The sequence below is a fragment of the Cimex lectularius genome, unplaced genomic scaffold (assembly GCF_000648675.2).
Source record: "Cimex lectularius strain Harlan isolate CLEC.00 unplaced genomic scaffold, Clec_2.1 scaffold51, whole genome shotgun sequence".
NCBI lineage: Eukaryota > Metazoa > Arthropoda > Insecta > Hemiptera > Cimicidae > Cimex > Cimex lectularius.
The window spans coordinates 1,523,478-1,539,029 of record NW_019392674.1 but is presented as its reverse complement, the minus strand read 5'-3'; the positions used below and the strand labels follow the sequence as shown (position 1 = coordinate 1,539,029).

General features: G+C 34.6%; 1 protein-coding gene and 1 long non-coding RNA gene across 8 annotated transcripts in view; one reads left to right on the top strand and one right to left on the bottom strand.

Moving 5' to 3' along the window:
• The window catches only part of LOC106662189 (dorsal-ventral patterning protein Sog), a 74,747-nt gene that overhangs the window by 9,360 nt on the left and 49,835 nt on the right, over positions 1-15,552 (top strand). The gene's annotated exons all lie outside the window — the stretch shown is intronic.
• The window catches only part of LOC106662190, a 31,327-nt gene continuing 22,541 nt past the window's right edge, over positions 6,767-15,552 (bottom strand). For 2 of the 7 annotated variants that reach the window (XR_001339855.2, XR_001339852.2), the window contains exons 6-8: positions 8,213-8,387; positions 7,876-7,973; positions 6,767-7,186 (exon numbers count right to left, since the gene is read on the bottom strand). This is a non-coding gene — a long non-coding RNA (uncharacterized LOC106662190). The remainder of the gene's footprint in view (positions 7,187-7,875; positions 7,974-8,212; positions 8,388-15,552) is intronic. The other 5 variants (XR_002909945.1, XR_001339854.2, XR_001339849.2 and 2 more) reach the window with 4 other exon arrangements.

The window sequence follows — 15,552 nt, the reverse complement described above, 5'->3', positions numbered from 1 at the left end:
TCTGTAAAATATAAACAATGTTTATAAATCCCATGGCCTGAAGATGATGTCAATAAAGATCGAAACGTTGCCACGATAAAGAAATGTTTTTCTAAAACCTACGTCACACCAGACTGCATCTCACGATCTCCGAATAATTAATATAGAAATACATTTCAAGTAAATATCAACTTACAATATTAATAATTAAAAACCATCAACTTTATTAAATGGTAGTCTTCGTTTTCTCTAGTGCGCCGGTCCGCATGTTGTCTCTCGCCCACAATACTTTTTATTTCGGTGTAATAATTCTTAAAAACATATGTGTACTCTATGTGATGCATATATTTAAATGAAACACAGAATATTACTAAATGACCGATTAACGGTCATACCGCTGAGACGCATACAAGTTTTATTGAGACGTCATAAAGTTTCACTATCCTATTAATAATTAAATTAAGCATAAAATAAACTTGAACATAAGGCTTTGTGTATTGGTCCGAATTTATCGAAAATCTGTTTCGTGCTTTGAACATCCCCTGAACATCTTGGTCCGCCTATACTCGATTTTTAGGAAATACTATTTAACATCCCTTTTCTCATGTTTTACTTATATTTTTCCAATGTAATGGACTTCTGGTTGAAGCTGTTTACTTATAAAGATCAAGCTTCAAGAGAATGTTTTTCTAATGGGAATTTTAATCAATATTTGCTTTTATATCAGATAGGGTTACAGCTAGGAGGAGTGAAAGGATTAATTTGTTTAAGAAACAAGTTGATAAAAAAAAATGTGTTGAGAAAGGAATTTGGCAGTCGCGAAACCACGTGGATGAGGTGGGACACCACGTGGTCAGGTGTCCCCGGACACCCGAGAGACCAGCGGTTATAAATAGCCGGCGGTGTTGGATGCGACTTTATAGAACATCTCCCTCTTCTTTCTCATTTTCTTTCTCCCTCTCTGTTTTCCGCCTCCTTAATAAACCCAGACCTCTTTTATAACCAACAATGAGTCATTTGGGATAAATCTTGGCCAAATCCAGACCCAGGCCAGACGCTTAAAACCCCCTCTTCCTTTCCAAGAACGTCCCGACAAATCGTCATTATGGCATCAAACGTAATTTATTCACTCCGTTCCATTTTAAAAGCTTATCTTTTATTTTAGACGACAACGAGAAACGTGTTAATATCAGTTGTAAACGTTCGAGCCGATCTCGCATGTCGTCGTTCAGGCATGATTGATGATTACGTCTTGCGTCAGTGCAATTAGATAATTCGATTCTGCGTTACTTGCAATTATTACTTAGACAATAACGCGCTAAAAATAAAGGCGACAGCTTGTCCCCATGCATTACTGCCGGGAATAAAAACACTAACGCGACTTTTTAAACGTTTCAATAAAGTTCTAATAAACTATGACTTTTGTAAAAACAACACTACATTGCTTTAATCTGTAATACATGAAAATCGCACTATGCATTTCATCAAACAAACACTTGCCTAATCATATTTCATTTTTCATTCGTACACGCATTTTTATAAGACACATTCAATTAAACAATATACTTGAACGCTACTTTTAAACTTATTAATCTTTTTATCTAAAGTCTTGGTTGAGATGAAAAAGCTAGTGCCACGAGCGGGACTCGAACACACGACCTTCCGCTCAATACGCAGCTGCTCTAACCAATTTTCCCACTTTTTGCCATTTTTCAAATGTCGTGTAATCAGGATTTGATTTTCGGCGACTTATGAAGTGGTCACTGGGAGCTGTTTGTGAAGTGGTACTTCTTTACTTATTAAATATTAATCCATTTATGTTTGGTGGTTTAATTGATCAAGTTTCTTATTTCTATTAAATATTCTTTTTATGTAAGGTGTTGGTTGAGATGAAAAAGTTGGTGTCACGAGCGGATTCGAACCCACGACCTTCTGCTCAATACGCTACTGCTTTAACCACTTGAGGACTTCCATATCCATCGGACACCAGCTCCCCACCTCAACTACAACCTATCGCATTATCCTACTTTTTGCCAATTTTTTAATTCGCTAGGTTGTAGGTTATGATGGCGAGTTGGTGTCGGTGTGGATCGAAGTCACGATAGTTCAAATGGTTAGAGCAGCGGCGTATGCCTCCCAAACACACGATGTTTTAAGATTAATATTGGGTTGTCCGGAAAATAATGCAGGATTTTGGTATTAAACAAAAAAAAAGAAACTAGTTACTTTAAAGCAATGTTCTTTAATCAAAATAATTTCCCATACTCTCAATACATTTCTCCCAACGTGTTGGTAACTTATTAATTCCGTCTGAGTAGAATTCAGAATTTTTAGAATTGATAAAGTCAATAAATGCATTTTCCAGTTCCGTTTGATTTTTGAATATTATGTGTTGTAAGTAGTGGTCCAGGTGTCTAAAAAAATGGTAGTCAGTAGGCGAGAGGTCCGGAGAGTAGGGTGGGTGAGGCAAAGTTTCATAGCCAAGCTCCAATAATTTTTGTGACGTTACACGTGACACATGTGGTCGAGCGTTGTCATGCAACAAAATGGGCCCTTTCCGATTGACCAAAGAGGGCTTCATTACTGCCAATTTCTGATGCATGGTATTAATTTGGTTACAGTATGATTCAGCATTGATGGTTTCGCCAGGATTTAAGAAGCTGTAGTGTATTAAACCAAATGAAGCCCACCATACCGTAACCATTACCTTTTTTTGATGAGTTGGGGGCTTTGGAAAATGTATTGGAGCTTCTCCTTTGTCGAGCCACTGTCCAGAACGTCTAGTGTTATCGTAGAGAATCCACTTTTCGTCACATGTAACAATTCTGGCCAGAAATGGGTCATTTTTGTTTCGACAAAGAAGTGATGCACAAACATCAAAGCGCTGATTTTTTTGGCGATCGTTTAATGAGTGTGGAACCCAATTTTCGAGTTTTTTCACTTTTCCAATCGCCTTGAGGTGGTCAGCGACGGTCGTTTTACTGACTTTGAGTTGCTCTGCAAGTTCTCGAACAGTTGTTTTGGGGTTTTCTTCCACCACTGATCGCAGAACATCATCATTAAGAGAGGAAGGCCTTCCACGACCTTCTTCATCTTCAAGGCTGAAATCTCCCTCCCGAAATTTTTTAAACCACCTTTGCACAGTGCACTCATTAACACAACCCTCGCCCCAGACTTGGTTAATGTTTCTAGCCGTTTGGGCTCCGCTTCGGCCGAGTTTAAACTCGTAAAAGAAAATCGTACGAAATTCTCGCTTTGACATTATAAGGATGACTGAATTATTTCCAAGTAGCGGAATGCTACAGAGGTAAACAAACAATATCATTTGGAAGAGGATTAATAAGTGTTGACATTCATACAAATGAGTAATCCTGTAAACGTAAACAGAATATTTTATATAGATTTTTTTTAATGAAAACTTAAAATCCTGCATTATTTTCCGGACAACCCGATAGCATTGAATAACAGATACTTGTTAGATTTTTATACAGTCTGCGGGTTGATGGACCTGTAATTTAGATCAATTTTCGTCCGACAGACGTGTACAACGATAATAATAAGACATACATACATCTAGTCTTAGCCGTGATGTAATGTATTGCGCCCTTTAAGAGTTATTGTATCCCCCGTTCTATGTCTATAACACATCGATGAGTCGTATTTCATCAAGGATTAGTAGGCCCGGTTTCAGACGTTGAATTTCTTCTGCAATCACATTGTCCATCTCAAAACTCTTCCTCCTGCGGGGAAGTGTAGCACCACGGTTTGTTAATAGGTGCGTTGGTCTTTGCAGAATCTGCACGTGCCTTCTTGAACCATTCCAATCTTCTTTAAGTGTCCATTTAGATTGCAGTGTCCTGTTAAGATTTGTAGATTTTTCCTTTTATAAATTCTGTAACTTCTTTCCGAAATTTGTTACGAGGTTCTTGGATTGTTTGTGTCCAATGAGATAATTCCATGATTCTTTCATTTTCTTTTTACACTTAAGTCTGAAGTACTCATTGATATGTGTGGGTTCCTATGGCGCAGAAGGATTCGGGTCCTATCAGCGGTATATCAGCCCATTTTCTAGCAAGGGTGTCCGCTTTCTCGTTGCCTTCTAGTCCCATGTGTCCTGAGCAGCCAGCAGGTCACTACATAATTGTTTGTACATTTTTACGTATCCACGATATTATTACATATCGATTAAACATTTAAACATAGACATATTCGATTAAAAAGCTCGCTAATTTTTCTATCTTATACACTGACCTTTATACGGTCTAAATTATAACTATCTCCCACGTATATTCAATTAAAAACCATGAAAATGCTTGCTAATTTACTATTATTCAATTGACATTTATTTACACGGTCGTAATATCCGAAGACCTACTTTGCATATTAACTTTGATTCAATATAAAAAAATATGTGGTGATTAGTGACCGTTTGTCGATGATTATTCAGAAATGATAAAAAAAATGCAGAAAACAAACAGGTTACAAACAGTTTGGGTGAGTAGAAATACTTTGATTGAATATAAACAAATATTTATTTGCAATGTATAAATTCACTCTTTTCCACATCCTTCATGTTTTTGTTAAATTTAAATAATGTTTGTAAATCCCAGGACCTGAAGATGATCCCCATAAAGATTGAAACGTTGGCACGATAAAGAAAATGTTTTTCTGAAACCTACATCTCACCAGACCGCATCTTACGATTTCTGAATAATCATAAAAAGGATAGTTTTTGCATTGTATAAATTCACTTTTTTCCACATCCTATATGTATTTGTTAAATATAAACAATGTTTATAAATCCCAGGCCCTGAAGATGATCTCAATAAAGATCGAAACGTAGCACGATGAAAAAAATGTTTTTCTGAAATCTACGTCACACCAGACCGCATCTCACGATTTTCGAATAATCTTATTAATGTGTGGTGATTAGTGACCGTTAATCGATAATTATTCAGAAATCGTGCGATGCGGTCTGGTGAGTTTTGGTTAGGTTTAGGAACCATTTGTTTGTGTTAACAGGTGTTTGTTTGTTGATTAAATTATTTAATTTTATGATATGTTTGTTTTTAATTTGGTTAAAGTGAACATTGTATGCATCTTTTTGATGTGTGTAAAATTCTTTTAAAATGTCTATAGGTATTATGTTGGCGACACTGAGTTTTAATTGGTGTAATTTTTGTGTTAATGTCTTAATATTTTTAATGCTCGTGGTGATTTCTATGTTTAAAATGTTTCTTTTGAAATTTATTGTGGCTTTATGTATGTCGTTAATTCTGGTTTTTGGCTGTCTTAGTATGGCATTTGTGAAGTTAAAATTGTTTTTGATGTGAGTATATGTATGAGTGTTCACCAGACCGCATCTCACGATTTCTGAATAATCCTATTAATTTAATTTTACTCATTTCTTTATCCGACGCTATTTTGAGATTTGTACAATCTTAATATAGGAAAACGTAAAATGCGAAAATATTACACGATGTTGTATAAAATAGTCACCAGTTAACTCTAAAACAAATTTGTCTCTTCGTCTTAGTCTTACTGATTATTATAAGCTATAACATTGTTTTTTACTTAATAGGATGTATAATATTATATAATGATAATTAAAATTATACTACTTTATGAACATTACATACTTGAACAGTAGAAGCAATTTATTAACAGCATCCGATGGTTAATTTAATGATTACACTACCTATTGCTCTTTTCATTATTAACGGTTAATTCCGACATAGCATGATTATACATAACACTGTTTATACGAAATCAAGCCTAGATTTCACGAGAATACTGTAGAAATCTGTATAATTTATTAAATTTATATACGTTTTAATACATGAAAAACTACTACTTCAATGATTACCGTACAGATACGAACTTCAATTACTATACGTACTATATACTACAAATACTAGACAAATTATAAGTTTTTTCTCGCGATAATTACATGACCCTGCTCTACTCGGTAATTATTACTGGATTAAACACTAGATAATCGCGTCAATTATTGATATTAATTTTAAAATACGTACAACGATATTGTCTTTATTTCTTTGCTGTTATAAAATAACGGAGTGAGGGATTTTTCACTATTGTCAGGGCTTTTTGTCACAATATATTACACAAATATTATGACTATCAATGGTCGTTAACACGAAGTTACAAAACAGAAACGAAAACAAATATCGGTGATATATTGGGTAGGTTCGTTTCTCCTACTAATTATGGGGCTAAGAATAAGACTGACAGAAGAAACTACTATTGCTTATAAAAAGATATGATTTTTTGTGTGTTTAATCGTATATGTTTGAAAACGAGACCTTGAGATTCTTAATATCATTCTAGTCACCTTGAAATCTCAAGGTTTGCTTTGTGATTAATATATCTTTGCCTGTATCAAAAAGTTTCCTATTATGAACTTTTGATTTTTTATTAGTAATTAATTTCTTAAATGAACGGATTTATTTGAATTATAAAGCGGAATGAACGATAGAATAATGGCTACCTACAACACGTAGTTTCTGCTGTATCATTTTCATGACTTCACCTATATTCAATTAGTAGGAAACCTTGGAAATTTATTGTATTTTTATCCTGTTTCAAAAGAGAAACTTCTGGCATACCGAAATTATATTACAAGTTAGAGACTGTTCGAAAAATTAAACACTTCAATAATTGAGTTGCAAATTTAAATGGTTGTCATTTTCTTAAGGGCTGCTTTTAAAATATCTTAATGACAATCAATTCAGTTTTAAATTAGTTAATTTAAAATGGGTTAATATTAGTACACATTTATTTTTCAAACCATAAATAAAATATATATAATACAGACGCTTTCACGTCCCATATCGTCTTGGAGTTTGAACATCAATGATCATATTTATCTGAATGTGTACTAGATATGTCGAGAAGCAGTTACAAAGAGAGAAAATTCATTTTAAATTGAAACAATTGTACAATAGGCGAGGCCCCTTTGGATTCTCGTCGTTCGGCTGTTCCAGTTTTGCGATAGGAAAACCCCCGAGTTCCGTCGGGATTTCCGTTGAAAGTTATGAAATGAAAGTTAAATCGGACGGACGGCGTAGATCCTCCGCTCTCATCCATGTTAACCTGCGGTATAAATCAGGGTGAAGTTGTTAAAACGAACTTTCCACAATTCAAAGTCCCTTCAACATTATCAGCGCAAGCCATAATTCGCTCAATTCTGTAAAAAGAAACACAAATTAATTAGTACGAAACAAGATGGTTTAATTCAAATTACATATTTACTAAATCCATTACAGTTCGTGGTCCGATGGAACAATTAACATTTTTCAATTAATTAATATTTATGAAAGGTATTGGTTGAGATAAAAAAGTCAGTGCCACGAGCGGGATTCGAACCCACGACCTTCGGCTAAATATATCTGACACTAACTTCAGAAGTTGAACGGATCGTTGTCACGATAGCTCAAGTGGTACAGTAGCGGCGTATTTAGCCGAAGGTCGTGGGTTCGAATCCCGCTCGTGACACACTTTTTTTTATCTCAACCAATATCTTTCATAAATATTAATTACATATTTACATTGATCCATACATGTTTAGCGGTCGTACCGTATTAAATGTTTCACTTATTTTTTTTTTAATCTAAGGTCTTCGTTGTGTTGAAAAAGTTAGTGTCATGAGAGGCTGCTCTAGCCAGTTGAGCTATCGCGACGTATTGAGCGAAGGTCATGGGTTCGAATCCCGCTCCTAACACCAACTTTTTAATCATAACTAAGACCTTAGATAAAAAGAATAATTGACTAAAATAGATATTTACACTTGAAAATACGTATTGTTAAAAATCGAAAATCGTCGGTTAAAATGCAAATACATACATTATTTTATTTGTTTTTCAATACAATACGTACGTAATAGTTTTAGCTGGCCCAAACGTCTCGTTAACCTTTATCTTGTTTTGACTCAGATTTGATATTCTTTTGACCTAGGTTCATCAAAGTACATCCTGCTGTAAATTTTGTTTGTTAGATAAAAAACTAAATAAATCAGTTTTGTAAGAGATTTTTGGAAATTGGGCAATGATTTATGTTGCCTTATAGATACCGTTTTTTTTTGTTTGTCAACTATTGTGAAATCAGACTTTTTTTACAGATTGATTCGATTTTGATTTAATCGAAAAATTAGAAAATAAGTTTATTTTGCCATATTTAACAAAGAAAATTGTTAACAACCAATTTATGAACTCACCTTCGAAGTGTTAAGCTTGGCCTTTGGAAAAAATTTCTTTTTTCAATTTAGAAAATTATCTGATATTTCGGTGACCTTACTTTATCAGTTCAATGCAGATGCGTTATTATTGTTTGTCCTTTGTCGTGTTTATTTGATTTAGTCAGACCACTTATCTGGTCTGCCGGGTGGTGACCTGAAATTTCGTCGTTACCGATCATTTTTGACAAGACATAGCGACAGATATAGGTAAGTAAATAGAGACTTATATAGACAGATAAATAAGTAGATAGAAAGGAGAGAGAGAGAGAGAGAGAGAGAGAGAGAGAGAGAGAGAGAGAGAGAGAGAGATTGTTAGATGAGTAGACAGATTTACTCACAGATTTGCATACATATACTGAGGGAGAGAAATAAGTAGACAGAGAGGGTGTGAGTGCTTGAGTGATACAGAAAGAGATTACTGAATAAATAGGATAGATAGATCGAAAGATATATAGTGACAGATAGTGTTAGAGAGAGTTATTTGTATGTTTTTAAGTTGTAAATATACATAGATATATTGTTATTTTAGTTTACTTATATAGTTGTTGTTTTTTTATCTCTTTTGTTTATTCCTTGAGAAGAAGGTGTTGTTTGTTTATTAAAAATTTATAGCCCGACTCCGGCATACGGTTGATAACCATGCTTTTTTCTCTCTTTTGTTTATCTAATAAAGTACTTTTTCATTCATTGATAGTGTTAGAGAGAGAGAGAGAGAGAGATTTCTTGATAGATAGATAAGTAGTAGGAAAACAGATAGTATGGTAGATAGAGGTAGCTAGATATATAGAGGGAGAGAGAGAGAAAGAGAGAGAGATAGTGAGAGAGAGATATATGAATAGACAGAAAGATAGATAGATAGATGGACTGACAGACACAAAGATAGATAAATATATAACGGGATAGAAAAAAATATCCAGAATAAACTGGAAAGAGAGAGTGTGAGTGTTACAGAGAAAGAGATTGCTAGGTATACATGGATAGATAGTCATATACAGATAGACTGTATGACAGATAGCGATATATACATACAGGGTATACAGGGTGGTCTGTTTAGATGGCCAGCTGATATTCATTGGTTCAAGAATTGCAAAAAATTTAAAAAAATGCGTGTTTGATATTATTTAGTCTAGTTTCAAATTTTTACCATTTTTTGTAGGAAAATTATACAGGGTATCTCAAGCCCAGTTCAGTGTCAAAGTTTCAAATATGCCCCTATACATCTTGACAGATCATTTGAAAGGATTCTGTACGCTGCAAACAATGCTACAGCCGGATGTTAAATTGGTCAAAAAATGACAAAGTTTTGGCAAAAGGTTTGAAAATCTTTTTAACCATTCTTCACCGGTACTCAGAGCGATAGAGTCAAAGGAGATAGAATTTATCTGTTCTTCAACCGAGGTTGCTGGGTTATGATTGGCGTAGACTCTGTTTTTTTCAATGGCCCCATAGAAAATAGTCAAGTGGAGTAAATCTGGTGACCGAGGATATANGTGAGAGAGAAAAATTTGTAAATAGAAATATGTATGTGTTAGGTGGTCCTATTAATCATAATTTACATAAAAAATAATAAATTATTTAAAGTTGATAGAAATTTATATTGGGGTTGAGATGGGGAGTTGATGTCCGAGTGGATCGAGGTCACGATAGCTCAGGTGGTAGAGCAGGGGCGTATCTAGCCGAAGGTCGTGGGTTCGAATCCCTCTCGTGCCATTAACTTTTTTTCATCTCAACTAAAAACGTTAATTAATTGTCATGTATAATTGGTCGAGCGGACCACGACTCTAGTGAATTGTTGATAGAAAGTTATATTTCTCAAATTTTCATAACCTTTTCTTTACAAATTTAATCAAGCGTCTTATAAAAAAAAAAAAAAATTTAAAAAACAGTAAACACCGTTCCCATTAAATTTATAAGGATAAAAGGCAGCAAATAAAACCCGCAGGGTGAAATCAGAACACATTCGCGATTTGCAGTAGGCCATTTCGAAAGTTGGCATAATTTTAGCCGTCTTATCTTGCAGTTGGGCTTTATTTTTGGTCCGGCTTCGGATTGAAATCATTAACAAGGGTCAGCAGATGTGCAGAACTGAAAAGGAAAATCAGATAAGAAACGAACGTCAGAAATAAACCGTACAAACATTTCCATATTTTTGTACATTTATTTTGCAGCAGGTATTACTTTTGTTTTCGCTTGGTTCTGTTGTTCAGACAAAAAGAGAAATCATGGCAAAAGAAAACGAAACATTAAAACCTACTTGAGTTTTATAAAACTCACACTTAAGCCCTGTGCTTAATTGTCATAAAATATTTTTAACATGATAAAATGATTTTTAAAAAAATTGTTATATAGTCTTTTTTGTACAAATGGTTGAGGATTTTTTTTGTTTTTTGATTGGTGTCTCTTTCATAGTGTGAAGACGGTCGAGGGTGGTAAGTTATACAGACCCGCAAAGCTCTGGAGTGTTCAGGGTCAGTTACCCCCGTAAACAGGCGCTCATCCAATAAATCCGCCGGGATGTTTTTAAAAGTCAGCCAGGCGGGGATCATAATTCAATCCTTCTCGCCCCTTCTTCCGCCCTTTTCCTAATTGTTTAATTTGGGCCTAATTGTTCGTATAAAAATCGGCTGGGGAAGCCAACTTTAACGGGGCATTCCGTCCGCACTTGACATTCTTGATAATGTGCCACAGATTCTAGTTTCTCCGTCGTCTCCTCAACCCCCCATACATACAAGATAAAAAAACTAAGTCCAAAATAAGCATCGACATATAAACGTCATTTATTTATTTTTACACTTCGTGCTTTAAATAAAAACACATAATCAAAATTGCAATCTTATAATTAATATAAACCAATGGATCTTTTCTCTTTTTTTCAAGATCAAATAAAATTTACTAAATACATACACATAACTGGAAACAATCCATACTTATCACAAGACTGAAAACATGCATATTTATAATTCGGAACGAAATACTTTATAAATCATAAAACCAACAAAAAGTGAATGTTCTATTAATATTAAGGACAAATTTCAAGGTTAAATTCCATTCGTCTATGAATTAAACCCTGCAGAACGATTTTTTTTTCGACACCACCTAATTTAAATTGGTGCTATTTATTCAACCGGTCAAGTAAAAAACTGCTTCATGATTTCTTAAAAATAAACACACAAAAACAAATTGAGGGTCTATTTTCATATGTATTTCAATGTGATAATGACCGTTTTTTATCGATTGTTTTGTTATTTTGAATACACATAAATAGATGGATAGTATATTTTTATTATTTGAATATGAATTGTAATTATTTATCTAGAAAAAGAAACCAAAAGTTTAAAAATCAAAAATTTGGTTCAGTCCATTACAGTTCGTGGTCCGATTGACCAATTAACATTTTTGAATTAATTAATGTTTATGAAAGGTATTGGTTCAGATAAAAAAGTCAGTGTCATAAGCGGGATTCGAACCCACGACCTTCGGCTAAACACGCAGCTAATCTACCACTTGAGCTATCGTGACTTCGATCCGATCAACTTCTGAAGTTAGTGCCCGAGCGGATCGAAGTCACTATAGCTCAAGTGGTAGAGTAGCGGCGTATTTAGCCGAAGGTCGTGGGTTCAAATCCCGCTCGTGACACTGACTTTTTTACTTGAACCAATACCTTTCATGAATATTAATTAATTGAAAAATTTGGTTAACCTTCATCCGTATTAAAAGTTACAATTTTAAGATATTAGGGAGTGAGGTTTGTGTGTGAGGCAATCCAGAAGAAAGTTTCGAAAGATGTAGACAGCTTTAATAGCTTACATGTTGAATTTAATTTTTTGGCAAATTTGAACTTTCACGCAATAATCCCCCTTTGCGGCCATCCCTTGACCCTCTGGCCCAGTTATTACCTCGGCAATCGTTTAAAAACGAAGTTGGTCTCTTCTTTCAAGAAATTCCCAAATATGTTACCTATGTTGACTCTTGAGGGAGGAACATCTCAGCTCTGAAGTAACAATTGACGAAATTTTTTATTAAGATAATAAATAACAACATCGTTCCATTTCCATCAGGGGCCGGTTGTATTATATGATGTATACTTATAAAACCGAAATGACGGATAAATAACGCACAGACAAAACCAGCGAAACATAGCAGATTAGGAGATTATCAAGCTACAGTATTATGTTGTTTAACTTCGACAATAAAACAATGAATCTCCCTCTTTCTTTCTCTCCCTTCCTCTCTTTCGTTCTTTCACTGTTTTTCTATCTATTTCTCTTTGCTTTCAGTCTTTTCTCTCCTTTCACTATCTTTCTCTCACTCTGTCTCTCACCATTTCTCTCCCTCCCTCTGCATCCTTCTTTCACTGTCTTTCGATCTTTTGCACTTTCTGTCTTTTTATCTTCACTCTCTTTCGCTCTTTTCTCTGTTTTTCTGTCTGGGCTAATTTGAAAGAAAAGAAAAACGCTCAGTTCCTTCGTAATAACCACCAATAATGTTTCCAGTTACATATACTCTCACATACATACATATACTCTCTCCCATCTTTCTTTCTCCCTCTCCCACTCCCTCTTTTTATTTATTTCTCTTGTCTGTCTATCTATATATCCATCTATCCTTGTACATATGTACCTCGCTTCATATCTGTTTTTGTAAATTCATATCACTTTCCTTCTTTTTCTTTTCCAATTCTTTATCATTCACTATCTTTTTCTTTCTTTATCATTCTCGCACGCACACTCAACAATTCTCACCGCTTTTCTCTGATTTTCTTCTCCAGTCACTCGCTATTTCCTGCTCATCGTCTCTGAGTATCTACCTGCAAAATTGATCTGTGTGGCACAGTCGACTATGTTTGACATATCAAAGAGTAGATTTGGCTCTTGTGCCTCAAACCGAAATAACTAAACACAAAAAAGAATAACATGTTTCTGTGGTAGGGCTCGGACTTTTTGTAGGCAACTCTGTTCTGCAACCCGTCTGCCTGACATCCTTGTCTTTCTCCAAGAAATAAAAGCGAGCGATAAGACCGCCAGGTCATTGAATAAAGATGACATCGCCTTCTAGCCATCCCCAGGGGCGTCCGCCGCACCCTGTATGTCTCAGGGTCAAATAATATTAGAAAGAATGAGCGAGTTATTATAAGGTATAAGATATATATAGAATCACGCTTATATGACTCAATCGGAAGAGTCAACACTGATAATTGCATTGAATAGTTTGGTATTAAAAGAGAATTGGGAATATTCATTTTGATTATCTTTATCTATATATTTTATCGTTTTATATATTCATATATACGCTTATTAATTGCATTTATTTGTCGAATGTGTATTGTATTCTACATGGCCTATTGTACGAGAAGAGTAGAAACTTTGTCAAAATGTGGATTCATGTTTGCAGTACAACCACTGGGCGCAATTTACAATGTTTAAACATAGTGCACCCAGGTGAATATACGTCAATCAGCCCTAGTGACAACAATCTGTTTTCAGGCTGATTAACGCCGTTTAAGGTTTGAGTGAGCAAATGGTAAGGCGTTGTCGGGTTGAAGCACGTCCCTGGCGAGGGGTGCAACAATGGCTTTTCCTAACTCTGGCACTAGACAATTGCAGTTTCACTCGATTTGACTGATTGCTTGTAACGAACATGTTTAACATTTTAAAACAGGTCGGGGATCCAGCGGCTCTTTCCTTTGAACAATCAAGCCTGTTCGGCTTGCATTCTCTTCGCTCATCGCACTAAAATTTCGTCCATGCCGTTGAAAATCTGTTCATTAATCTCTCTCTCTCTCTCCTCTCTCCTCCCCCTCTCTCTCTCTCTCTCTCTCTNTGTGTCTATCTATCTATCTATCTATTTATCTTTCTATCTATCTATCTATTTATCCATCTAACTTCTCTCTGTTCATGTGTTGGGCGCGTGCGCGTGTGTGTGTGTGAGGTAAAGAAAGAAAACTTTATGTCCCGGGAACAAATTCCCTTAAGGGAAACAGAGAGTGAACTTAAAATGTTAAATGGCTGGATTAGTAATACAAACGTTTCAGGGTGGATAAAATATTGTTTATCATATTAATAAAAAACGTCCGTTTTATAATGCAACATATCCTCTTACAGCTAAGGTATGTTTACAACAAACTTTTTGCACTCTCACTCACTCACTTTCTCTCTCTCTCTTCCTCCCTCTATCATTTTACCTATACATCCACCTGTCCTTTTTATCTATTAATCTACCTTTTTTTCTTTCTTTCTTTATCTCTCTCTCTATCCCTCTTCCTCTCGCTTTCCACCTATCACACTGTATATATTTCTCTTTTTCTCCATCTATTTATGTTTCTATATATCTTTAAGCGAATTTGTTCCAGGACATAATTAATTACTACTACTTAATAACACATACATAATAAACACTCTAAAGGAAATATTTGATAAAATTGTATTTAAAAAAATTAATGATTTTATTATAAAAATAGGGTAACGAATAAACATCAATCTGGGTAGTAGCAAAAATAGCACACAGGCAGCACTTGTTAACATACTTGAGGATCCAAGAAAAAATATAGTTAATAAAAAGTAAATATTTTAGGCTCTACTAGATTTCAGTCCTGCTTTTATTGGTGTAGACCATAATGTACTGATAAGTATATTGAAGACAATGAAATTTTCAACCCAAGTTATAAATTGAATCAAGTCTTAACTGGATAATAGACTACAAAGAGTAAAAGCGTCAAATGTTCAATATTCGATTGCACATCCATCAACAGAGGCATACCACAAGGGTCAATACTATCACCATTACTGTTTGTACTATACATTAATCAAATATCTAATACACTAAAATACTGCAAATATGGGCTATATACTGATGGTATTAATGCGTATATAGATTCAAATGTCACCAATCTTAATGAACAAATAAATAAATTAAATTTTGATCTGAATAATCTCCAGGCTTGGTGTACAGAACATGGTCTATCTTTAAATACAAAAAATGTCAATACGCAATTTTAGGACACCTACAACATACTTTCTAACTAGATAAAACGATTCCGGTTAAAATAGGAAACGATACACTGCCTTATGAGAGAAGTGCTGTTTCTTTAGAACTAATAGGGGTTGCTTCTTGCTTGCCTACTTCTTCTAACTTGCCATGAAATGTGAAAGTATATTTCATTATTAAATAACTGTATACTCTGGTATACAGATGCAAGAAGTAGCTGTATTACAAATCAGTTCAAATAAAGTAATATCCCAATTTATTTAATGTGCATTACAGCACTGTAATCATGAATGACTTGAATTATGTATTAACAAAAAATCGTTGATGATATATTG